We start from the raw sequence: 27,171 nt of genomic DNA, 5'->3' as shown, positions 1-27,171 counted from the left end.
TAGTCACAGATTTTTCATATGGAGAGGAAGTCAAGGCAATATAAAGGAATAAAAGACTGGTTTATACTTACAAAAATAGGGTAAATATTAAGGTAACCACAAAGGAAACTAACAGTCCCACACAGCAAAATAAAAAAACAAGAAAAATGCAAAGACTCAGGAAATACAAAATCAACAATAACGAAAAAGATGAAAAGAAAATAAAAATGACTCAGCACAGAAAATTAAGTGGAACAAAGAAACGGTCAACAACACACACAAAAAAAAAAAGACATCAAAATGACAGCACTAAACTCATACTTATCAATAATTACACTGATGTAAATGGACTAAATGTACCAATAAAGAGACAGAGAGTGACAGAACGGATAAAAAAACAAAATCCGTCTATACCCTACCTACAAGAGACACACCTTAGACTTAAAGACACAAACAAACTAAAACTCAAGGGATGGAAAAAATGTATCAAGCAAACAACACTCAAAAAGAGGAGGAGTGGCAATAGTAATCTCTGACAAAATAGACTTTAAAGTAAAATCCACCACAAAGGATAAGGAAGGACACTATATAATGATTAAATGGTCAATACACCAGAGGGACTTATCATTATAAATATTTACCGCACCCAATGACAGGGCTCCAAAATACATAAAACAAACTCTAACAGCATTGAAAAGAGAGATAGATAGCTCCACAATCACAGTAGGAGACTTCAACACACCACTTTCAGTGAAGGACAGAACATCCAGAAAGAAGCTCAATAAAGACACGGAAGATCTAAATGCCACAATCAACCAACTTGATCTCATAGACACGTACCAAACACTCTGCCCAACAGCAACCAAGTAGACTTTCTTTTCCAAAGCACATGGAACATTCTCCAGAATAGACCACATATCAGGCCATAAAGCAAACCTTAACAGAATCCAAATCATCAAAATCTTACAAACCATCTTTTCTGACCATAAAACCATAAAAGTAGAAATCAATAACAGAAAAAGCAAGGGAAAAAAATCAAACACATGGAAACTGAACAACACATTGCTCAAAAACTACTGGGTTATAGAAGAAATTAAGGACATAATAAAGAAATTCACAGAATCAAATGAGAATAAAAACACATCCTAACAGAACCTTTGGGACACAGCAAAAGCAGTGCTCAGAGGTCAGTTTATAGCAATAAATGCACACATCCAAAAACAAGAAAGGGCCAAAATCAAAACATTAACTCTACAACTCTAACAAATAGAAAGAGAACAGCAAAGGAAGCCCTCAGCACCAGAAGAAAGGAACTAATAAGAATTAAAGCAGAATTAAATGAAATCGAGAATAGAAAAACAATTGAAAGAGTTAACAAGACCAAAAATTGGTACTTTGTAAAGATCAACAAAATCAATAAACCATTGGCCAAACTGACAAAAGAAAAACAGGAGAAGAAGAAAATGACTCAAATAAGAAATGAGATGGGCAGATATTACAACAGACTGAACTGAAATTAATAACATCATAAAAGAATACTGTGGAAAATTGTACTGTAACAAATTTGAAAACCTAGAGGAATGGACAAATTTCTAGACGCACACTGCCTACCTAAACTAACACAAACAGAGGTAGAATAAATAAACCTATAACAAAAGAAGAGATTGAAATGGTAATTTAAAAACTCCCAACAAAGAAAAAGTCCTGGCCTGGACGGTTTCACTGGAGAATTCTACCAAACTTTCAGAGAAGAGTTAATACCACTACTACTAAAGGTATTTCAGAGCACAGAAAAGGATGGAATACTCCCAAACTCATTCTATGAAGCCAGCATAACACTGATACAAAAACCAGGTGAAGACACCACAAGAAAAGAAAATTACAGACCAATATCCTCCATGAGCATAAACACAAAAATCCTCAACAAAATTTTACCCAATGGAATTCAACAAAATATCAAAAAAATAATTCACCATGACCAAGTGGGATTCATAGCATGTGTGCAGAGATAGTTAGAACATTAGAAAAACAATCAATGTAATCCATCACATTAATAAAACAAAAGACAAGAACCACATGATCTTATCATTTGATGCAGAAAAGGCATTTGACAAAGTCCAAACCCATTCGTGATTAAAAACTCACAACAAAATAGGAATAGAAGTGAAATTCCTCAACAGACTAAAGGGCATTTATACAAACAGCCAACATCGTCCTAAATGGAGAGAGTCTGAAAGCATTCCCCTTGAAAACAGGAACCAGACAAGGATGCCCTTTATCACCACTCTTATTCAACATTGTACTGAAGGTCCTAGCCAGAGCAATTAGGCTAGAAAAAGAAATAAAGGGCATCCAAATTGGTAGGAAGAAGTCGAAGTATCTCTATTTGCAGATGATATGATCTTATACACAGAAAACCCCAAAGAATCCACAAGAAAACTACTAGAACTAATAGAAGATTTCAGCAAAGTATCATGATACAAGATAAACATACAAAAATCAGTTGGATTCCTCTACACCAACAAAGAGAACTTCAAAGAGGAAATCACCAAGTCAATACCATTTACAATAGCCCCCAAGAAGATAAAATACTTATGAATAAATCTAACCAGAGACATAAAAGACCTATGCAATGAAAACTACAAGACACTACTGCAAGAAACCGAAAGAGACCTGCACAAGTGGAAGAGTAGACTTACAAGTGTCTACTATCTAGAAAGTGATACCCTGCTCATGGATAGAAGAGTCAACACTGTGAAAATGTCAATTCTACCCAATGTGATCTACAGATACAATGCGATCCTGATCCAAATTCCAATGGTGTTCTTTAAGGAGATGGAGAATCAAGTCACCAACTTCATATGGAAAGGGAAGAGGCCCCAGAAAAGTAAAGCATTACTCAAGAAGAAGAACAAAGTGAGAGACCTCACACTACCTGATTTTAGAACATATTATACCACCACAGTAGTCAAAACAGCCTGGTATTGGTACAATAACAGATATGTAGATCAGTGGAACAGAATTGAGAATCCAGACATAAATTAATCCACCTATGAGCAGCTGATATTTGACAAAGGCCCAAAGTCCAGTAAATGGGAAAAAGATAGTCTCTTTAACAAATGGTGCTGGCATAACTGGATATCCATCTGTAAAAAAAAAAAAAATAAGACTCATACCTCACCCCACACACAAAAACTAACTCAAAATGGATCAAAGACCTAAATATAAAATCTAACATAATAAAGATCATGGAAGAAAAAATAGGGACAACGCTAGGAGCTCTAATACATGGCATAAACAGAATACAAAACATTACTAAAAATACACAAACACCAGAAGAAAAACTAGATAACTGGGAGCTCCTAAAAATCAAACACTTACGCTCATCAAAAGACTTCACCAAAAGAGTCAAAAGACAACCTACAGACAGAAAAAATTTTGGCTATGACAAATCTGATCAGTGTCTAATCTCTGAAATATAGAAGATACTGCAAAACCTCAACAACAAAAAGACAAGTAACCCAACTTAAAAATGGGCAAAAGATATGAACAGGCACTTCACCAAAGAAGACATTCAGGCAGCTACCAGATACATGAGGAAATGCTCACAATCTTTAGCCATTAGAGAAATGCAAATCAAAACTACGATGAGATACCATCTCATCACAACGAGGCTAGCATTAATTAAAAAAAAATAATAATAATAAATGTTGGAGAGGTTGTGGAGAGACTGGAACACTTGTACACTGTTGGGAGGAATGTAAAATGGTACAACCACTTTGGAAATCATTGGCGCTTCCTTAAAAAGCTAGTAATAGAAGTACCATACAATCCAGCAATCCCACTGCTTGGAATATATCATAGAGAAATAGCAGCTGTCACACGAATAGATATATGCACAACTATGTTCACTGTAGCAGTGTTCACAATAGCAAAAAGATGGAAACAACCTAGGTGCCCATCAATGGACAAATGTATAAACAAATTATTGTATATTCACACAATGGAATACTACACAATGATAAAGAACAAATAGGCACTCTTTGCTCTGGATGAAATGATTCTGAAAAAGAAAATCCTGAAGAAAGAAATATTTGCAAGGGTCGAATTCCCATTTTGTAAGTTAAGCTTTCGTGAAAGCTGGCCAGGGAGAGGGCTGGAGCTGCATGATTAGTTCTTGCCCCTCTCAGAATGATTACTTTTTCTTTCTTGTCTATATTGTTGATTGTAACCCTGAGATGTGTTAAAGACTAATTTGTTGAGCTATGACTTTCAAGGGTCTATAAATCATTTTATGTAGGCTGCAAGATATATGATGTGTGTATCCATAGCATCATGTTATCTTAAGGAAGATTGTGACTCCGAAATGTTTAGGAGTCATTGGCATAAATGATTCATGTAGGAAAAGCATCATGTATCTAGTATAGGTTGGAAGACAGGCACTTCAGCCAGTGTTACAGATGCTGCTACCAAGCAAGGTGTGAGGTCAACAATATTGTGGGAAACTGAGGAGGAAAATTCCCCACAATCTTGTGTCATGATTCAACATCACAAATTTTATTTTATGCTTTATTTTTATTTTGTATTTCATCTAAATCATCTTATTAACTTACTCATCAATTGTTCAATTAGTTAACAGGTATTTATTGAGGGTCTCTAATGTTTCAGACCATGATTTTTGTCTGGTGATTGAGAAATGATATAATCCCTGGTACTTCAGAGAACTGACATTCTAGTATAGACAGTAAAAATCAATTGCAAAATAAAATTTCTGATATTGAAAAGCTAAAGTGGATAAATTATTACAGATTGTATAATTGCATGGCATAGGTAGTAATCCAGCTTTTGCAATCTGGAATACCAGGAGAGATCTGTAAAAATGATAGGAACAAGCTCTATCTGAGGTAAGACATTTCTTTATGCGATTAAACTCTTTCCATGAGGAGGAGAAAGCATTTCTTGCAGAAGGTTGATTTTGTTGTCAAGTCTTCAGACAAGAAAGAATTTCTGTCCTAGGAATTGCCTATGGCCAGTGTAGAATGATAACAGTGAATAGAGAGGACTGCTCATTACGCTTCAGAAGAAGTCAAGGTGAGGATTAACGGTCCAGTGCAGATGGGAAAAGTAGGCAGGTTAGTGATATACTTTGGAGCCTGATCTGACAAGGAGTGCTGGTGGATTACTGGTGAAAATGGGGCACAGCATCATACCATCTTGTTGCCTCCAAGAGTGTGTGCAAGATCAATTTCCCACTGGGTCCCCCTGTCCCCAGAGAGGGCTGAAGTGGAGGGCTGACTCACACTGCCTCATTACAGCAGGGTGGGTGAGTGCTCAATTCTCCACTGTGCCACCCTGACACCAGGTGAGGGGAAAGCAGAAGAAACCACCTTTCCTGGCTCCATCTTACTCCACTTTGTTAATGCTAGTTGGAATGGATGTCCAGATGCCCAACAACCACCCCCACACACACACAACACATAGAAGAAAAGAGGTTGTGGACATGACTTCCAACTAGACCTGTTTTGAACTGCCATGTTCAAATTCATTGCTGCTGGATGAGTGTGAAGCTTCAGCTTCATAGAGTTCCTCAGTGGCATATATGATCTTGTTCTGTATTGATTTAAGAAGGGGGTAAATTTTCAGCTCCCTATGCAGCCCACCTGACCCTATGCTACTAAAAACAAAAAATGGACCTCCACCTGATTCAGGTGTCAAAGGGACAGAAGATTAACTGCCTGCTAAGTCATTTAGACACTATCTGTGCAGTAGAACCAGAGAACTGCCTTATTCCTAGGAAGACAGAGAGATTGGCTCTTTTTCTCCATACCTGTTGGCAGTTTCAGGCTGTAGGTTTCTGTATAGGATAAACAGTAGACAATTAGAAAAACCAAGGAACTTGCTACCTTGTAGTTCCCGAATCCCTTAGAGGGTCCCCCTTCTTTTTCCTCCTCCTCAGAGTCTTTCTATACTTGTTTGTTGTGTTATATCCAAAGTTTCTAATTTCAACAAGGAGTATTGAAGAGAAGTAAGGCTCCTCCTTCCTGGCTGAAACACAAGTCTGTTCTCAGAATAGAGACAGAGGATTTTCCGACATGGCCTAGAACTTTTTTTAAAAAAATTGTGTCAAAAATACACACAACAAATCATGTGCGAATTTAACAATTTCTATATATGTAAGGCACTGACATTGATTACATTCTGAATGTTGTCAACCATTCTCACCATCTTTTTCCAAATTAATCCACCATCATTAACATAAATCATTGGCCCCTAGGCAAAAATGACCTTTCCCCTTCCTCCCACCACTCTTGTTGTTGTTTGGTGCCATGGAATTTGTTCCTACTCAGAGTGACCCCATGCACAACAGAAAAACTGATAATTTTTGGTTTCTATGTATTTGTTTCAGTGTCGTCAGTTCTTGATCATACGCTACCTCTTGAAATGGCTGAACATTGGCCAATTCTTTTTGGGATGGTGACTGTATTTCTTCCATCTTCTTTTGATGATTCCTGCATTGCTTAATATTTTCCCCATGTCGTTGTTGTTGGGTGCTGTTGAGTTGGTTCCGACTCATAGTGACCCTATGTACAACAGAATGAAACACTGCCCAGTCGTGTGCCATCCTCACAATCGTTGTTATGCTTGAGCCCATTGTTGCAGCCACTGTGTCAATGCATCTTGTTGAATTTTTCCCCTTTTTCGCTGGCCCTCTCTAGAATTTACCAAGCATGATCTCCCTCTCCAACGACTGATTTATCCTGATAACACGTCCAAAGATGTGAGATGTACTCTCACTATCCTTGCTTCTAAGGAGCATTCTGGGTGTACAGAATTGTTCAACAGATTTGTTCATTCTTTTGGCAGTCCATGGTATATTCCATATTCTTCGCCAACACCACAATTCAAAGGCATCAACTCTTCTTCGATCTTCCTTATTCATCATCTGTCTTTGGCATGCATATGAGGTTATTGAAAACACCATGGCTTGAGTCAGGTGCTCCTTAGTCTTCAAGGTGACATCTTTGCTTTTCAACACTTTAAAGAGGTCTTTTGTAGCGAATTCGCCCAATGCAATGGGTCATTTGATTTCTTGACAGCTGCTTCCATGGGTGTCGATTATGGATCCAAGTAAAATGAAATCCTTGACAACTTCAATCTTTTCTCCGTTTATCATGATGTTGCTTATTGGTCCAGTTGTGAGGATTTTTGTTTTCTTTATGTTGAGATGTAATCCATACTGAAGGCTGTGGTCTTTGATCTTCATCAGTAAGTGCTTCAAGATCTCTTCACTTTCAGCAAGCAAGGTTTTATCATCTGCATAATGCAGGTTGTTAATAAGTCTTCCTCCAATCCTGATTCCCTGTTCTTCTTCATATAGTCCAGCTTCTTGTTATTTGTTCATCATACAGATTGAATAAGCATCGTGAAGAGCTGCCTCCTCAAAGTAGAGTCCACCTTAATGACGTGGATGGAGTCAAGCTTTTAGGACCTTCATTTGCTGATGTGGCATGTCTCAAAATGAGAGGAAACAGCTGGAACATTTTCCCCATAGAATCCTTAAATATTGCAACTTGAGACTTGAATTTTTCTTCAGTTCTTTCAGCATAAGAAACGAGGAGAGTGTTCTTCCCCTTTGGTTTTCTAACTCCAGGTCTTTGCACATGTCATTATACTACTTTCCTTTGTCTTCTGGAGCCGCCCTTTGAAATCTTCTGTTTAGCTCTTTTACCTCATCATTTCTTCCGCTTGTTTTAATTACTGTACATTCAAGAGCAAGTCAGAGTCTTCTGACATCTATTTTGGTCTTTTCTTTCTTTCCTGTCTTTTTAATGACCTCTTGCTCTTCATATGATATTCACTGGTGAATTTTTCAGAAGTAGACCGCTTAGTCCTTCTTCCTTGTCTTAGTCTAGAAGCTCAGCTGAAACTTGTTCACCATGATTGACCCTGCTGATATTTGAAATACAAGTGGCATAGCTTCCAGCATCATAGCAACAGGCAAGCCACCACAATACCACAAACTGACAGATACATGGGCTAACATATGCAGTAGCATATGATCAAGAACCAATGGTACTGAAGGAAGAAGTTCAAGCTGCACTGAAGGCACTGGTGAAAAGCGAGTCTCCAGGAATTCATGGAATACCATCTGACATGTTTCATCAAATGGATGCAGCTTTGGAGGTGCTCACTCATCTATGCCCAGAAATTTGGAAGACAGCTACCTGGCCAACCGACTGAAAGAGATCCATATTGGTACCCATTCCAAAGAAAGGTAATCCAATAGAATGGGGAAAGTATCGAACAATACAATATCATTAATATCACAGACACGTAAAATTTTACTGAAGAGCATTCAAAGTCGGTGGTAGCTGTATTGACAGGGAACTGCAAGAAAGTCAGGCTGGATTCAGAAGAGGACATGGAACAAGCGATATCATTTCTCATGTCAGATGGAACTTGGCTGAAAGCAGAATACCAGAAAGATGTTTACCTATGTTATTTGTTATTATTCAGATAATAATATAATAAAGATTATATACACATGTATGCATTTACTTATACACATACGTACGTACATACATACATAAAACAAAAAACCAAACCCGTTGCTGAAGTCTTGATTTCATTTCACAGAACCCTATAAGGCAGAATAGAACTACCTCATAGGCTTTCCAAGGCTGCAATCTTTTTGGAAGCAGATTGTCACATGGTTGGAATTTCCCACCTCCTTGTTAGCAGCCAAGTGCTTAACCCTGCTTAATCAGGGCTTGCTCTTTCTCTATATATAAATACTAGCAGTTTAGCTCTTAACGACTGCATCCCCAGGGCTCCAAATATACATATTGTTCTGCTGATGGTGTGCCTTCGAGTCAATTAACAAAAATCCAGTAACTTGTCTAGCCTTGACCTGCAGTATTGGGGAACAGTTTTGGGGTTTATTTCCTAGACTATTAAGTTAGGATCTTTGCAATCTTTAGGAAAAGCACTTTGAAAGAAATTACTGTAGTCTGATGAGTGTGATTTCTAAAAACAATTCTCATATGATTTTATTTCCTTGATCTAAAGCTGAGGTTTTACTTTAGTGAGCAAAAAGTCATTCAAACTAACTCCATTCATAAGGATTAGAACTGATGTCAAATATTTTGTTTTAAAAAAAGTTTCAGTTCTAAATCCAAAACAACAAATGTAATATTCAAGATCTAGTCTAGATGATGCTATAGCAATGTTTTTCATATTTAAAATAAATCACTCTCAAGATAAAATTATCTCTTTTGCTTGTGGTATCTTCTCTATTTCATCCATAAGAATCCCATTTATCTCAGAATTCAATCAAAATCTGGTTGAATTAAAGACAGGCAGGATGTCAGTAGGTGGAAGGAGGTACTCTATAAAAACTCCTTGTCTGGGGATCTCATTCCGGAACAGACTGCTAGTGAAAGACGCTGGAGACCAGAGAAGTACCTGCTGGAAGAGCAGAAGTGTCCATGGCTGAACAATTTAGAAAAGCAAGCATAAGTCCTATATGCTGGGATTACCTTGAAAAATCCATATACCTGAAATGTGGATATGCCTGCTGCTTTCACTGATTCAATTTAGCGTAGAAGGAGCCTCGTGGGGGGTGGAGGGAAGTTACTGGACCCCTTCAGCCCTCAGATGAAAGACATTGGACAGAAATTCCGGGTGCATCAACTGATTTCCAACATCAAGGAACTTGAGCCCCAGCTGAAAGCTATTCTACGTGAGGACCCAAGGATGCTGACTTTCCAAGTGGATATGACCTTAGATGTTGACACAGCCAACAATAACCTCATATTTTCTGATCACCTTCAAAGCTGTCCATGTAGATATTTCAAACAGAATCGGGAAGATCACGTGCTGAGAGATTCAACTCCGTGTGTGTCCTTGGCTCCCCTCAGTTCACCTGTAGCCACCATTACTGGGAGGTGGACATGGGAACAAGCCCAGAATGGGATCTGGCCATTTGCCAAGATTCAGTTAATCAGCAAGTGGAGATTCAACTGTCTTCAAAACATAGCTTCTGGACTGTGGGTATGAAAGATGGAGAGATGTTTGCAGCCAGCACTGTACCTTTACTAACCTCTGTGTGAACCCCAGGTTACACCAAGTGGAGATTTTCGAGATATGGATATGGGAAACGTTTCCTTTTTTTTGACATTAGCAATGGATCCCATATCTTTACATTCACAAAAATATCTACTGCAGAGCCACTTCACCCATTTTTTGCTCCTGACAATCCAGTTAGTAAAGACAATCAAGACTTCCTGTAATGAATCTGGGCACTGCAAGTTCTCCAGTTTATCATGAGCAAGGGAATAAACCTTTGCCCACAAAAACACTATAGAACGTGTTTCTGTTTGCTATACACACAGTACAAATTTATAGCAGGAAAATATTAAATATTTCAGGAATCATGAACATAACTTAATTAGATTAATTAGGAAAAATCATTTCATATATTAAGCATCTTGGTTGTATTCTTTGGGCTTTATGTTTATATTTTTGTTCCATAAATATGTGCTGAAATTTCACATCAATTTACAAATTATTCCTACACTTTGCCAGCAGAGCCCCAGGTCTCTGTGTGCTGAAGGAAGGGCTGCCTCCTGGCCTGATAATGCTCCCAGGTGGGCTGGGTTCTTCCAGGACCCACTTGAATACAACTGGACAACTGAGGCCATTCTCCCTGGATCACCTGACCTGTGAAGTGAGGGTGGTTAAGACCTCACTGTTGTGGCTTGGGCAGTGTCCCTGAGGCTTGATTATCACCACCATGGAGACCTCTACTGGAAATCATGGGCTAATCTTCAGAGTGGGAGTGACAAGTGACAGGACAGGCAGGGCCTGAGACCCCAGCGCAGGACTCCAAACAGCACACTAGCTTAACTTCTGAACTTAGCAGCCTCCTCTTGCATAGACCTCTTGAATTCAGCAAGCCTTTGTCTTTCAGCTGCTCCTGGGCCTGTGTCCTTTGTGTGACATGTCCTGATTCTGCCTCTCTAGGGACAGATCAGAAGTGGAGTAGGGGGCGATGACTCATTTGGGAGGTGGAAGGTGGAAAGGCTGTGGCTGATACGTCCAATGTGGTAGAAATTATGAGGGCATCTACCTAGGTGGTCTCCAAGGTGGACTACAGATGGAGGTGAGGGATGTGTGTTCAAGGTCACTTTGTAATGTGTCCAGGGTCTGCACATTGATCCTGAGAGACTGGGAAGAAAGCCCAGGCTCCCAGCACCTGATCCTGGCCAGAGAGAGCCTGTGAGCAGAAAGAAACCCTTCAGCTCTTATTCCTTCAGCCGGACCTTTCCTTCCAGGAGTCCATTCAAAGCCAACTTGTCTTAGGAATCCTCACTTACCCACCAGAGTCCTCTCCTGTCCTCAACCTCTGACTCAGGTCTCTATCTCTTTTCTCTTCAGCCCAACAGCACTCCCACAATCCACCCCACTAACCTAGGCTGTCTTACTCACAAAGAGGCTCCACCCAGCCAACTCAGCTTGAGGTTTGTTCCTCTCCTATTCAACAGGTTTAACTCTCACAATAAAGAAACCCTATATTTGCAATAAATGTGGAAAAGCCTTCAGTTTTCATTCATCATTTAATCAACATGTTAATCATACTGACCAAAATCAATATAAGTGCCATCAACGTGGAAAACCTTTAGACAATGCTCTAACCTTAGACAATATGAAATTACTCACACAGGAGAAAAGCCATGTAAATGTCAGCCATGTAGGAAAGCCTTTAGACAATATTCTGACCTTAGATGACATGAAAGAACTCACATGGGAGAGAAACCCTATTTCTGTAATCACTGTGGAAGAGCCTTCAGTGACTATTCAAATTATCAACAACGTGAGCACGTTTACACTGGAGATAAACCATAAATGTTATCCATATGGGAAAGCATTTAATAAAACTGCTAGCCTTTGAGAACATGTGAGAAGTCACACTGGAGAGAAACTTATAAATACAATGAATTTGAAGAAGCCTTCAGACATACCTCCCAAATTTATACACAGAAAAGAAGTCACACAAGGGCGATACATCTGTCATTAATGTGGTGCAGTTATCAGACAGAGCTCTTAGCTTTATACACACCAGAGAACTCACAAGAAGTAAAACCCTATTTCTTTAATACATGAGGTAGAGCCTTCACCATAAATTTCAAATTTTAAGATACCAAAGAATTCACATCGACAAAACCCTATTTCTGTAATAACTGTGGAAGAACCTTCAGCTGGCTTTCCAGCACTGGAGTACACAAGAAAACTCAGAGTAGCAATAAAGCCTGAAAAAGTAAAGAAGACAGGAAAGGCTTTGCTAGGAGTAGCAAGCTGCTTGGGGAGCACCAGATAATTCATGCTGCAGAAAACATTTCATGAAATAAACATGGAAATCCCATTACTCATGGAGCTATATACTTTTGGGACATGAGAAGAGGCCCACATGTACAAAACACTCTCAGTGCAATAAATGAATGAAAGTCTACAGTGATCACTCATTCCTAAGTCAGCATTAAAGATATAATATTGATGAGATACTAATTCTAAAATCAAAGTGGAAAAGCGTTCACCAGGAGTTCACATGGGAAAACCCCTACTGGGAAAATACTCAGCAAAGAAGTTTTTAGCATACAGTTGAGACAAGAATTCAGATCTCTGTGAAATGCCTAATTATTATAAATACATTCCATAAAGATACAGAATGTTAAAATGGTTTTTGAGATTACAGATATAGTATTTGGTAACAAAAATAAAGCAAACCACTTCAACCAATCAGTACTTGCAGATATGTAGACACTAATAGTTATCGAAAAATCTATCACATTAGTATATGTCTTACAAAACATGAAACATTATGCTGAGTAATTATGGGCCATATTTCCTTTAATATTCCTGCTGTCATTATTGTTGAGTTAGACATTTTCTATTTTTATGCATATCTAAACATTATTACAAAGATTGGCATCAATCAGAAAATAAGTGTAGATGCTGGCTGAAAACTTAGAATACAATATGATGCATGTCTTCTATTTTATTCTTTTTAAATATGTACATACATGGCAAGAATGAATGGAAACATGAGAAAATAAATATTTTGTGAATAAATACTGATGTTACATTTTTCCTTATGCTTAAATATCTCATCTGATATTACCCTCATAACTTAAAAAGGAATTAAATTTCACCTGTAAGAGGGAATATATTTGTCAATCCTGGAGGATTTTGAGTACCTTGGCAGGAAAATCAACAGAATTCAGGGTCAGAAAATGGATCATTTCTTACATTTAAATTTGGTTGCCAAGGAACGTTCCCCCCACCCCAAGAACACAGAGATATATGACAGAATGAGTAGGTGGGGGATCTTTGCAGACATGGATATAGTCTCATTTTCCGAATGCCACAGAACCACTGGGGGTGAATACACTAACTCGTGTATATTGAATCACAAAGCACTGCTCCTTTGATATCTATTACACATATATTTCCTAACAATAGTCACTCTTTGCTCTGAATGAAATGATCCTGAAAAAGAAAATACTGAAGGAAATATTTGCAAGGGTAAACTTTTCCATTTTGTAAGTTAAGTTTTCATGAAAGCTGGCCAGGGAGAGGGCTAGAGCTGCATAATAAGTTCTTGTCCCTCTCAGAATGATTAATTTTTCTCTCTTGTCTATAGCACTGATTATAACCCTGAGCCTATTAAAGAATAATTGTTTGAGCTATGACTTTCAAGGGTCTACAAAGCACTTTATGTAGGCTGCAACGTACATGGTGTAAGTCTACATAGCATCGTCTTCCTAAAGGAGATTGTAGCTCAGTGTCTTGGTTATCTAGTGCTGCTATAACAGAAATACCACAAGTGGATGGCTTTAACAAAGAGAAATTTATTCTCTCACAGTCTAGTAGGATAGACGTCCAAATTCAGGTCATCAGCTCCAGGAGAAGTCTTTCTCTGTTGGCTCTGGAGGAAGTTCTTTGTCTTCAATCTTCCCGTGGACTAGGAGCTTTTCCTCGCAGTAACCTCGGGTCCAAAGGACGCACTCTGCTCCCAGCACTGCTTTCTTAGTGGTATGAGGCCCCCAACTCTCTGCTTGCTTCCCTTTCCTTTTATCTCTTGTACAATAGAAGGTGGTGCAGGCCACACCCCAGGGAAACTCTGTTTACATTGGATCAGGGACGTGACCTGAGCAAGGATGTATGAGCATAAAATGGAGGGCAAGCACACAATACTGGGAATCATGCCCTAAACAAGTTGACACATTTTTGGGGGACGCGCAATTCAATCCATGTCACTCAGAAATGTTTAGGAATCATTGGCATAAATGATTATCTATCTAGTGTAGGCTGAAAGACAGGTGCTTCAGCCAGTGTTAAAGATGCTGCTGCCAAGCAAGATATGAGGTCCAGAATATTGTGGAAACTGTGGAAGAAAATTCCCCACAATCCTGTGTCTGATTGAACATCACAGATTTTATTTTGTGCTTTATTTTTATTTTGTATTTCATCTAAATCATCTTATTAACTTACTCATCTAATGTTCAGTTAGTTAACAGATATTAATTGAGGGTCTCTGATATTTCAGACTGTGATTTTTTTTTCTCGTGATTAAGTGAGAAATGATATAATACCTTGATCTTCAGAGAATTTACATTCTAGTAGAGGCAGTCAAAGTAAATTGCAAAATAAAATTTCTGATGTTGAAAAGTTAACATAGATAAATTATTACAAACTGTATAATTTTGTGGCACAAGTAATAATACAGCTGTTGTAATCTGGAATACCAGGAGATATCTGTAAAAATGATAGACACATGTTCTATCTAAGATAAGGCATTTCTTTATGCAGAGATGTGTGTGACTAAACTCTCCATGAGGAGAAAAAGCATTCCTTGCGAAGTTTGATTTTTTTCTGCTGTCTTCAGACAAGAAAGAATTTATGTGCTAGGAATTGCCTATGGCCAGTATAGAATGAGAAGAGTGAATAGAGAGGACTGTTTGTGATGCTTCTGAAGAAGTCAAGGTGAGGATTAATGGTCTAGTGCAGACGGGAAAAGTGGGCAGTTTTGCGATGTCCTTTGGAGCCTGATCTGACAAGGAGTGCTGGTGGATTGCTGGTGAAAATGGGACACAACGTCGTATTATTTTGTTGCCTCCAAGTGTGAGTGCAAGATCAGTTTCCTACTGGGGCCCCTTGCCGCCAGTGAGGGGTGAAGTGGAGGGCAGACTCACACTGCCTCATTACAGCATAATGGGTGGCTGCTTAACTCCACACTGTGCCACCCGGACACTAGAGGAGGGGAAAGCAGAAGAAACCATCTTTCCTGGCTCCATCTTGCTCCACTTTTTTGATGCTAGGTGGGGGTAAATGCTCAGATGGCTAGCAACATCCCTGACACATAGAAGAAAAGAGGTTGTGGACACGACTTCCAACTAGACTTATTTTGCTGCTGGATGCGTGTGGAGGTTCAGATTCATAAATTTCCTCAGTGACAACAGGGTGGGAGAAACCTGGTGTGTTTATTAGCTCTCACTTCTGCCATCTTGTTCTGTACTGATTTAAGCAGAGAGTAAAATTTCAGCTTCCATGCAGCCCCACAGACCGTACTCTACAAAAACAAAAAAAGAAAAAGGACTTCCACCTAATTCAGGTGGCAAAGGAACTGAAGATTAGCTGCCTGCTATGTCATTTAGACACTATCTGTGCAGTAGAACCAGAGCACAGCCTGGTTCCCAGGAAGACAGGGAAGATCAGCTTTTTTTGTCTGTGCCTCTTGGCAGTTTCAGGCTGCAGGCTTCTGTGTGGGATAAACAGTAGACAATAAGGAAAACCAGGGAACTTGCTGCCCTGTAGTTCCTCAATCCCCTAAAGAGTTCCCCTTCTTTTTTCTCCTCCATAGAGTCTTTCTATACTTGTTTGTTGTGCTGTATCCAAAGTGTTTAGTTGCAACAGGGAGTATCTAAGAGAAGTAAGACTACTCTCTTGTCTTAGGCTGTGTTCTCTAGAGAAACAAAACCAGTAAAGTGTAAGTATATATATAGAGAGAGATTTGTATCAAGGAAGTGTCTCAGGCAAATGTAGATGCTAGAAGTTCCCAAGTCCGTAGGTCAGGATAGAGGCTTCTCCTGATTCACATATTCACAGGGAATGGCAAATCCAAGATTGGTCAGATAGAGGGGCTCTTGCTCACAGGCTGTGAAGATTGATGAATCCCAAGATCAGCAGGCATGATCGAAGGTAAGCTGGTAGCTCAAGTCCCAAGAACCAGAGGTCAGACGTACCGGCACCAGCTGCAGGATCCAGCGTGAGCAAAAGCCCCATGCCTTGCCAGGACATCCACTTATATTCAGATGTACACCACACACCCAAGGAAACTCCTTTTCAACTGATTGACTACTCACAGCAGATCCCATCAGGGGGTTATCACATATCAAATCTCAACAAAGAAGTGATCACATTATACAAATTCTGAAACACTGAGAATCATGGCCTACCAAGTTGACACACAATTTTAACCATCACTGTCCACCCCTTGTCAACTTGGCACCTGTATACATCTCCTTAAACCATACATAATCTCTTAATAAAGACAATTATAAAGTCACACTTTTGCTTAACATGATAAAACAAACACACATACAACTGAAAATGCAGTAGCCCTGTTTACGTCTTATATTTTATATATGAATAAAACAAAAAAATTCGATGTACACATACAAAGCAGAAATACACGTAACAATTACAGTTCTCTTTTCTGCAACAGGTCACATGACCGTAACTATTATTTAGAACTACCTTCTTCCACCATCCATTCCATATTCTCTTTGCCTTCAGCAAGCACCTCAGTTGGTCATGGTTCTTTGCCTGTTGGGGTGGCCCAAACTTTCATTCCTAAAGGGTCTGGGCCATTAGTAGTCATGTCGGAATTGGGTTGCTTTAGTTTTCCATTGACTTTAATCACAGGGAATAGTAGTACTAAGAGACACCCTAAGGATCCCCTGAATTCCATACATACTCTTCTTCACCTCCATTATGTAATATCAATTTGATTTCCTCTTGGTAATCAGGATCAATCACACAAGATATGGTAACTCCCTTCTTTGCCTGTTGATCCAGAGGCATAAGGAACCCAAAGTGGCCAGGTGGCATTCCTAGCTTCTGGTTCAATGAAATCAGTGATGTGACTCCAGGTAGGAGCATTCTTCCCTTTGGAACTAAGACCTATAGACCCACAGAGCATAAGGTTGTGGGGACAAGAAGCAAAAATCTTGCGAGTGGGTAACTAAGGGTAATAGTGAGTGGTATCTTTCCAATTTCCACCCCTTGATTCCTGGACCCATGAATCCTGGCTATGGGAGAAACAGCACCATATATTAGATGCTGGTTTAGAGCAGATACAGCCTTCTGCAGAACATTGCCCCAACCCTGCAAGGTATTGCCACCTAGCTGGCACTGTAATTGTGTCTTTAGAAGGCCATTCCAATGTTCTATCAATCCAGCTGCTTCAGAACGATGGGGAACATGCTAATACCAGTGAATTTCATGAATGTGGGCCCATTGCCTCGCTTCATTTGCTGTGAAGTGAGTCCCTTGATCCAAAGTGATACAGTGCCATGAAGGTGGATAAGACATTCTGTAAATCCACAGATGGTAGTTTTGACAGAAGGATTTTGTGCAGGGAAGGCAAATCCATATCTAGAGTAAGTGTCTATTCCAGTAAGAACAAAACACTGCCCTTCCAAGATGGAAGAGGTTCAATGTAATCATCTTGCCACCAGTTTGTTGGCTGATCACCTCGAGGGATGGTGCCATATTTGAGACTCAGTGTTGGTCTCTGCTGCTGGCAGTTTGGGCACTCAGCAGTGGCTGTAGCCAAGTCAGCCTTGGTGAGTGGAAGTCCATGTTTCTGGGCCGGTGCATAACTTCTGTCTCTGCCACCATAGCCACTTTGTTCATGATCCCGTTGAGCAACGACAGGAGTAGCGGGGTAAAGAAGAGTTGTTTCCATAGAACGTCTCATCTTACCCACTTGACTGTTAAAATCCTCCTCTGCTTAGGTCACCCTTTGGTGAGTATTCACATGAGACACAAATATCTTCACTTCTTTGGCCCATTCAGAGAGGGCTATCCACATACTTCTTCCTCATAAATCCTTGTCTCCAATTTTCCAGTCATGTTCTTTCCAGGTCCCTGACCATCAGGCCAACCATTGGCCACAGCCCATGAATCAGCATGCAATCACACATCTGGCCATTTCCCTTCCAAGCAAAGTGAACAATCAGGTGCACCTCTTGAATTTCTGCCCATTGGGAGGATTTTCTTTAACCACTGTCCTCCAGGGAGGTCCCAGAAGGGACTGTAGTGCTGCCACTGTCCACTTTTGAGTGGCGCCTGTATATTGCACAGAACCTGGCACAAGTTTTCTCTTCTTCAGTCAACAGATCATAAGGAACTCCCCATGATGCCATAGGTGCAGACTGTGAGATGGAAGGTAATGTGACAGGAGTGTAGACCATGTGCATTTGGGCCACTTCCTCATGCACCTTACTTTCAGTGCTGTCAATTGGCCCCTACCAACACAGGGTCCAATCAGCTCCATTGTGGCTAGGTGTCTTAATTCAGTTAGCGCAATTCCCACTGTCAAATCTGACTTACAGAAAATAGCAATTACAGCAGTCTTCAAGGATGCTAGGGCTCCCTTCACAAATTTGTTCTTCACCATGGTGGTAAAAGTTGTGTCCCCTAGGCACTCCATTTGTGGGTCTGTGGGTCTAACCTGATAAATCCACTCAAGCATGTCAATGTCCTTAAGCCTTTGGATACCTTCTTCTACAGTATACCAAGACAGGTCTAGTACTCCAACTTGATTTAGTGCAAGCCACAGCGTAATCCATGCTTCAGCAACACAATCAAATAAACTATTAGATCCTTTTATAACTTCTGGAGCTGAAACATTGAATGAAGAATCTGTGCTTAGTGGGCCCATATCAATAAACTCAGACTGATCTATCTTTATGTTCCTTGCACCATTATCCCATGCCCTTAATAGCCATTCCCACAAGTATTCCCCAGGTTTCTGTTTGTACACATCAGAAAAGTCAAGTAGTTCTTTTGGAGTGTAGCATACCTCCTCCCAGGTGACACTTTGTACTTCACCTTTTGGGGCTCGCTGGGACCTAAGTCTAGTTATAGGTCTAGAAGCCAAAATCGGTGGGGAAATGTTATGACAACATGCAACATTGTCTTGTAAAACATCTGCCTCATGAGCTGTCCCAAGTAATGATTCAAAGGCCCTTTAGGTGCAGCTGGGTTAATCTCATTAGATGGGAGTGGAGGGGCTAATGGTTTTCTGGGCAGGGTGCTTTAGCAGACAAACACGGAGAAACTCTTCAGATGTGAATGAGAGGGCTGGTTCTGTTAGCAAGAGTGATTCAACGAATTTAGGGACCCAGTGTCTCCAGCTTCCTGATTATCTGCCCATATGTCCCCATCCCACCCAAGTTTCAGGACCCCATTTCTTTCCAGTCAATGCCCTCTCTAACTTTAGACACCTCTTGAGGTTGGAAGTTGAGTTGGCATTGTAATTCAGCCACTCTTACAATAAGACTCTGGGCTTGGTTTTCAGCAATATCAGCTCTGTTACTACAAGAAATGAGGCTTTCTTTCAAGGCACAAGTGGAAACTTTGAGGTCATTTATGTAGCACTTGAGCTTTGACTGAAGCCCTGAGCACGACTTTCTTTCACCAGTTAGTCTAGCGAAAGTAGGGCCAACCAACCAACTTCCTTATATTTTTCTCATTATGACAAAATTGTAGAAAGGTATCACACAAGCGGTCACCCAGAGCCTCACCTTTCACCAATACCTGATATATTGGTGGTAATATTTTGCGTATTTGAATTGCCACGTCATGAAATGGATTAGCAATGCCCTCTTTACTACTGGGCACAGAGTCATCAACATCTTTAAGACTCACTAGACTTAAGAACCAATTTAGAAAACTCATCCTTACAATTTTGTTTCTCTAGAACAACTCTTGTTACTACATTTCTTAGGCTGGGTTCTCTACAGAAGTAAAACCAGTAAATTGTAAGTATATGTTTATATAGAGAGAGATTTATGTCAAGGAAATGGGTCAAGTGGTTGTGGAGGCTGGAATGTCCCAAGTCCACGGGTCAGGAAAGAGGCTGTTCCTGATTCATGTACCCACAGAGGATGGAAAATCCAAGATTGGTCAGAGAGCATGGCTTTTGCTCACAGGCTGTGAAGATCTATGAATCCCAAGATTGGTAGGCAAGCTGGTAGCTCAGGTCCCAAGAACTGGAGGTCAGACAAACAGGTGCCAGCTGCAAGATCCAGCTTGAACAAAAATCCCCAAGCCTTGCCAGAACATCCGCTTATATTCAGATGCAGGCCACATGCCCAAGGAAACGCCCTTTCAATTGATTGGATCCCATCATGGGGGTGATCACATATCAAATCTCAACAAAGAAGTGATCACCACATTATACAAATGCCAAAACACTGAGAATCATGGCCTGGCCAAGTTGACACACAATCTTAACCATCATATCCCTCTTGGCTGAAGCACAAGTCTCTTCTCAGAAGAGATACAGGTTTTTCCAACATGGCCTAGAACTTTTTTTTAATTTGTGTTGAAAATATACACAACAAAATATATGCAAATTCAACAATATAATTCAGTGATATTGATTATATTTTAATGCTGTCCAACCATTCTCACTAGCCTTTTTAAAATTATTCCACCACCACTAACATAGGCAAAAACTTCCTTTCCCCTCCCTCACACCACTGGTATTGATGTTGTTAGGTTCCTACTCAGAGTGACCCCATATACAACAGAACCACTGATAATTTTTGTTTTCTATGTATTTGCTGCAGTACCATGAGTTCTTGATCATATGTTACCTCCTGAAATGGCTGAAAGTCGGCCAATTATTTTTGGTACAGTGACTGTGTATTTCTCCCATCTTCTTTTGATGATTCCTGCAGCATGTAATATTTTCCCAAAAGAATCCTTCAATATTGCTACACAAGTCTTGGATTTTTTCTTCAGTCTTTCAGCTTAAGAAATGCCCAGCGTATTCTTCACTTTGGTTTTTTAACTCCAGGTCTTTGCACATTCCATTGTAATAATTTCCTTTGCTCCCTGAGCCGCCCTTTAAAGTCTTCTGTTTAGATCTTTTACTTCATCATTTCTTCCATTCTCTTTAGCTACTCTACATGCAAGAGCAAGTTTCAGAATCTCTTCCTATATCCATTTTGGTCTTTTCTTTCTTCCCTCTCTTTTTAATGTCCTCTTGCTATTCATAAGATTTTAACTGGGTAATTTTTCAGAAGTAGACCACCAGGTCTTTCTTCCTAGTCTGTCTTAGCCTGGAAGCTCCGCTGAAACCTGTCAAACCCATAATCGACCCTGTTGGTATTTGAAATACCAGCGGCATAGCTTCCAGCATCACAGCAACTTGCAAGCTACCACAATATGACAAACTGACAGATGTGTAGGGTAGCATATGAGATAGCATATGATCAAGAACTGATGGTACTGAAGGAAGAAGTCCAAGCTGCACTGAAGGATTTGGCAAAAAGCAAGCACCAGGAACTGATGGAATACCAGTTGAGATGTTTCATCAAATGGACGCAGCATTGGAGGTGTTCACTTCTCTATGCCCAGAAATTTGAAAGACAACTACCTGGCCAACCAATTGGAAAAGATCCATACTTGTACACATTCCAAAGAAAGGTAACTCAACAGAATGCAAAAATTCTTGAACAATATCATTAATATCACACACAAGTAAAATTTTGCTGAAGATCATTCCAATTCAGTTGCAGCAGTACATTGATAGGGAACTGCCAGAAATTCAAGCCAGTTTCAGAAGAGGACATGGAACAAAGACTATCATTGCTGGTTTCAGACGGATCTTGGCTGAAAGCAGGGAATGCCAGAAAGATGCTTACCTGTGTTTTATTGACTATACAAAGGCATTTGACTGTGTGGATCATAATAAACTATGGGTAACATTGTGAAGAAAGATGTGCATCAAATTTGTATCATTTCACCATACTCGTTCAATCTGTATGCTTAGCAAATAATCCAAGAACCTGGACTATATGAAGAAGCATGGGGCTTCAGGATTTGATGAAGACTCGTTAGCAACCTATGATATGCACACGATACAACCTTGCTTGCTGAAAGTGAAGAGGACTTGAAGCACTTACTGATGAAGATCAAAGACGACAACCTTCAGTATGGATTATACCTCAACACTTAGAAAACAAAAATCCTCAGAGCTGTACCAATAAGCAACATCATCATAAATGGAGAAAATACTGAAGTTATTAAGGATTTCATTTTACTTGAATCCAGAATCAATGCCCAAAGAAACAGCAGTCAAGAAATCAAATGACTTCAGAGCAACATGGTGCTATAGACAGAAGAACCATGGCGTACCTCCACAGTAAAAACCCTAAAAACTAAGTCAAAGAGAGACAAACGTCAATCCTGGAACCCTAAGCATCAAATGAAGAGATTAAGAACTCAGCCAAGTAGTGAATGGGATAAGAAATGGACAGAGAACAGAGAGCAAGGAGAGATATCTGCAGAGGTCCCCTACCAGCTAACACAACACAGATTCGCCATCTTGGACTCCTGTTGGAGATCAGAAAACAGGGAGTATTGGAAAGCAGCTTTACAGAGCTCCCAGCAGGAGAGAGAATAACCAATAACCAGTGATGTACACTTTCCCACCCCATACCCTTCTTCACACCCACTTGGCCTCCTCTGCTTCCTGCGACCACAGTCTCTTGGCAGGAGGCACAGGCTTCAATCCTGTGCTGCTTGGATTCCACCCGCCCACACTGGATGGATCCCTGAATGCCATTTGTTTATTGCTGGTGTTGCTTTTTTCCACTTCTTTTAGTTTCTTCCATACCTCTCACCAACTCTCCCTCCTTTCTCTCAAATACCTGGCTCCTTGTGCTATCTTTGCTTTTATTAAAAGGCTGTGAAACACCACTCGACTGTGGAACTGCTTCTTGGCCCATGCTGCCACACTCATGGGATCCCCCGAACTTTTCTTGTTTGTTTGTTTTGATTTGTTCTGTTTTGTTTTGTTTGTTTGTTTTCTTTTTTCTTTTCTCGGCTTGGGAGACCTTTCTACGTGGACTGTACTGAGCGGCTTGGGAGCTACTTCCCAGTCTGCACAGCTGCATGGTGGGATCCCTGGGTGCATTTTTTTTCTCATCTTTTGTTTTTGTTTGGTTTGGTTTTCCTTTCTCTCTTTTTTCCTTTTTGTATTTCTTCATTTCTCAGTTTCTCATCTCTCTATACTTACCTTCTCTTCCTGTCTCCAGAATACCTGGTGCTGTGGGACACCTTTACCCCTTCTAGCCAGGATGTACTTCCCGACATGGGAGCAACTTCCCCAGTCTTTGCAGCCACACCACTGGGATTCCTGGGGGCTTTGCTTTTCTTTCCTTTTTTTTTTTTTTTTCTAATTTTTATTTATTTATTTTTATTCTTTTCTTTTTTTTTTTCTTCCTTTCTTGGTTTCTCATCTCTCCCCTTCAATGGCAAGTTCCCTTAGCACTCTTTGTTTGTTTTTGGCTCCTGTTTCTCTCTCCTCTCTCTCCTCTTTCCCATACCCATCTTAGCTCCACACATCACAATCTTCCCCCTCCTTCCTGCATACCTGCACTGTGAGCTGAACATCACACCACCAAGCAGCACAGGCATGACCTACCAGAACCTGCCCTCCACTGATCCCCAGCCTGCCCTGTCAGCCCTACTATGTGCTACAAACAACCCAACACAGCAACTCCCTTTCAGATGGACCTGCATTGCTGCACCATAGCTGAGATACTGACCCTGCCCATTGGACAAGGAGGTGAAAAGTATCCTGCCCACTGAGAAGCAAACAACAAAGAACTCACAGCCCACCTGCTCAGACATAGCAAAATAAAACAAAAAAGTAGGATGAAACAGACAAATCTACAATCAATAAACGAGGAAAATAACTACCAAAAGTCCCAAAGACAACAGACCATATCAAAACATATTTAAAAAAAAAAAAAAGACAGGATGGTTCCATTACGCTTCCAACATAAAACACCAGATGACTTTCCAGTAGAAGAAAAGGCACTAGAACTACCTGATAGGGAATTTAAATCTCTAATATTCAGAGCTATCCAAGACTTGAAGCAAAAGGCAGACAAAAATGGGGAAAAAATAGACAAATTCATGGAAAAAGCAGACAGACTCATGGAAAATACAGACCGAAAAATGGAAGAATCTGGAAAATAATACAGGAATAAAATGCCAAAATAAATTCAAAACTATAAATCATACAAAAACAACAATTAGAAATCCAAAAGATAAACAAGATTTCAGAAAAGGACAGTGTCATAGAAGGGCTGAGGAGCAGATTTGAAATGATGGAAGACAAGATCAGCAAAATTGAAGGCAAACATTTGGATACAACACTGAGGAAAAATCAGGAAGAAAAAAAAACAAAAATGAAGAAACCCTGAGAATTATGTGGGACCCCATCAAAAGCAAAAACTTTGTGAGTGATCGGAGTCCAAGAATAGGAGAAGAAAACAGAAAACACAGAGAGGACCATTGAAGAACTGCAACAGAAAACTTCCCCAATATCATGAAAGATGACCAGCTGACCTTCCAAGAAGTTCAACGAACGCCATATAGGACAGACCCCAAAAGAAAATCACCAAGGCATATCATAATAACACTCGCTAAAACCAAAGACAAATGAAGAATCCTGAGAGCATATTGAGAAAGACAAAAAGTCACAAAGAGAGAAGAAACAATAAGACTAAGCTCTGATTATTCGGCAGAAACTATGCAGGCAAGGAGGTAATGGGATGACATATATAAAACCTTGAAAGAAAAAAAATAGCCAGCCAAGAATAATATATCGTGCAAAAATCTCATTCAAATATTATGGTGAAATTAGGACATTTCCAGATAAGCAGAAATTAAGGGACTAAGTAAAAACCAAACAAAACTTACAAGAATTATTAAAGGGAGTACTTCTGTCGAGAACAAACAACGTCAGACCACAGGCTGAATCTAGGATGCAGGATCATGCCAGCCAGATACCAACCTAGGAAATGAACTCTCAAGGACTATCCAAAACCAAAAGAATTACAACAAGGAACCAGAGAGGTTAATCTGTAAATGACAACAACATCAGAACAATAAAAGAAGGAATAAACGATGTAGGTACAGAATCTTCTAATGGAGAGGAAGGCAAGGTGATACCAAGTAATAATAGACTGGTTCAAACCTAGGAAGATAAGAGTAAATTTTAAGGTAACCACAAAGAAAGTTAATAAACCTACTCATCAAAATAAAGAAGAAAAACATAGTCTCAGTAAAAAAAAATTCTACAAAAACGAAAGAAACTTTAAAAAATCCAAAAACAAAAGGAATTCAGCACAAGAGAGTAAGAGGAACAAAGAAAATGTCAACACCAGAAAAAAAAACACTACAAAATGACAGCAATAAACTCAAACCTATTAATAATTACACTGAATGTAAATGACTTAAATGCACCCTTAAAGAGACAGAGAGTGACAGAATGAATAAAAAAAAACAGGATCTATCAATACACTATCTACAAGAGACACCCCTTGAAACAAAGACATAAATTTATTAAAAATGAAAAAATGGAAAAAATTATATCAAGCAAACAGCTACCAAAAGATAGCAGGAGTGGCAACACTAATCTCAGATAAAATAGACTTTAAAACAAAACCCACCATAGAAGACAAAGAAAGACACTATATAATGATTAAAGAGACCATCCGTCATGAACACATAACCATAATAAACATCTTCGCACCCAATGACAAGGCTCCAAAATACATAAAACAAACTCTAACAGCACTGAAAAGAGAAATTGACAGTTCCACAATAATAATGGGAAAATTCAACAACACACCACTCTCAGTAAAGGACAGAACATCTAGAAAGAAACTCAGCAAACATACAGAAGACTTAAAGGGCACAATCAGCCAACTTGATCTCATAGACATATGTAGAACACTCCACCCAACAGCTGCAACGTACATGTTCTTTTCCAAAGCACATGGAACATTCTCCAGAAGAGACCACATCTTAGGCCACAGAGAAACCCTCAACAAACTCCAAAACACTGAGATAATACAAAGTATCTTCTCTGATCACAATGCCATCAAGGTAGAAATTAACAACAGGAAAAGCAAGCAATAAAAATCAATGACATGGAAACTGAATAACACCCTGCTTACAGACCACTGGATAATAGAAGAAATCAGAGATGGAATCAAAAAATTTCTAGAATCAAATGAGAATGAAAACACATCATACCAAACCCTTTGCAACACAGCAAAGGCAGTTCTCTGAGGACAATTAATAACAATAGATACACACATCAGAAAAGAAGAAAGGGAAAAAATCAGAACATTAACTACACAACTTAAACAAATAGAAACAAAACAGCAAAAAGAAAAGCCCACAGCCACCAGAAGAAAGGAAATAATAAAGACCAGAGCAGAAATAAATGAACTAGGGAATAGAAAAAAATAGACAGAACAAACAAAACCAAAAGTTGGTTCTTTGAAAGGATCAAAAAGATTGAAAAACCACTGGCCAAACTGACAAAAGAAAACCAGGAGAGGACGCAAACAACCCAAATAAGAAATGAAATGGGAGACATTACGACAGACCCAACTGAAATAAAAAGGATCAAAACAGAATATTATGAAAAACTATACTCTAACAAATTTGAAAACCTAGAGGAAATGGATAAATTTCTAGAAAAAAACTACCAACCCAAACTAACACAAAGTGATGTTGAAAATCTGAACACAGCCATAACAAGACAAGAGATTGAAAAGGTAATTTAAAAAACTCCCAATAAAAAAAAGCCCTGGCCCAGATGGCTTCACTGGAGATTTCTACCAAACATTCAGAGAAGAGCTTGTACCAGTACTACTCAAACTATTTCAGAAAATAGAAAAGGAAGCAACACTTCCGAATTCATTCTAAGAACCCAGTATAACCCTGATACCAAAACCAGGCAAAGACATCACAAAAAAAGAAAATTACAGACCAATATCTCTCATGAATATAGATGCAAAAATT

The 27,171-nt window shown here is 39.5% G+C and overlaps 1 pseudogene; it reads left to right on the top strand.

The window, feature by feature from the left end:
- Window positions 1–9,467: 9,467 nt before the first annotated feature.
- The window catches only part of LOC111820841 (ret finger protein-like 4A), a 21,869-nt pseudogene continuing 4,165 nt past the window's right edge, over window positions 9,468–27,171 (top strand).

Source organism: Trichechus manatus, unplaced genomic scaffold, assembly GCF_000243295.1.
Source record: "Trichechus manatus latirostris isolate Lorelei unplaced genomic scaffold, TriManLat1.0 scaffold00053, whole genome shotgun sequence".
NCBI lineage: Eukaryota > Metazoa > Chordata > Mammalia > Sirenia > Trichechidae > Trichechus > Trichechus manatus.
The sequence above is the reverse complement of the archived record's forward strand: the minus strand, read 5'-3'. Positions and strand labels throughout refer to the sequence as shown.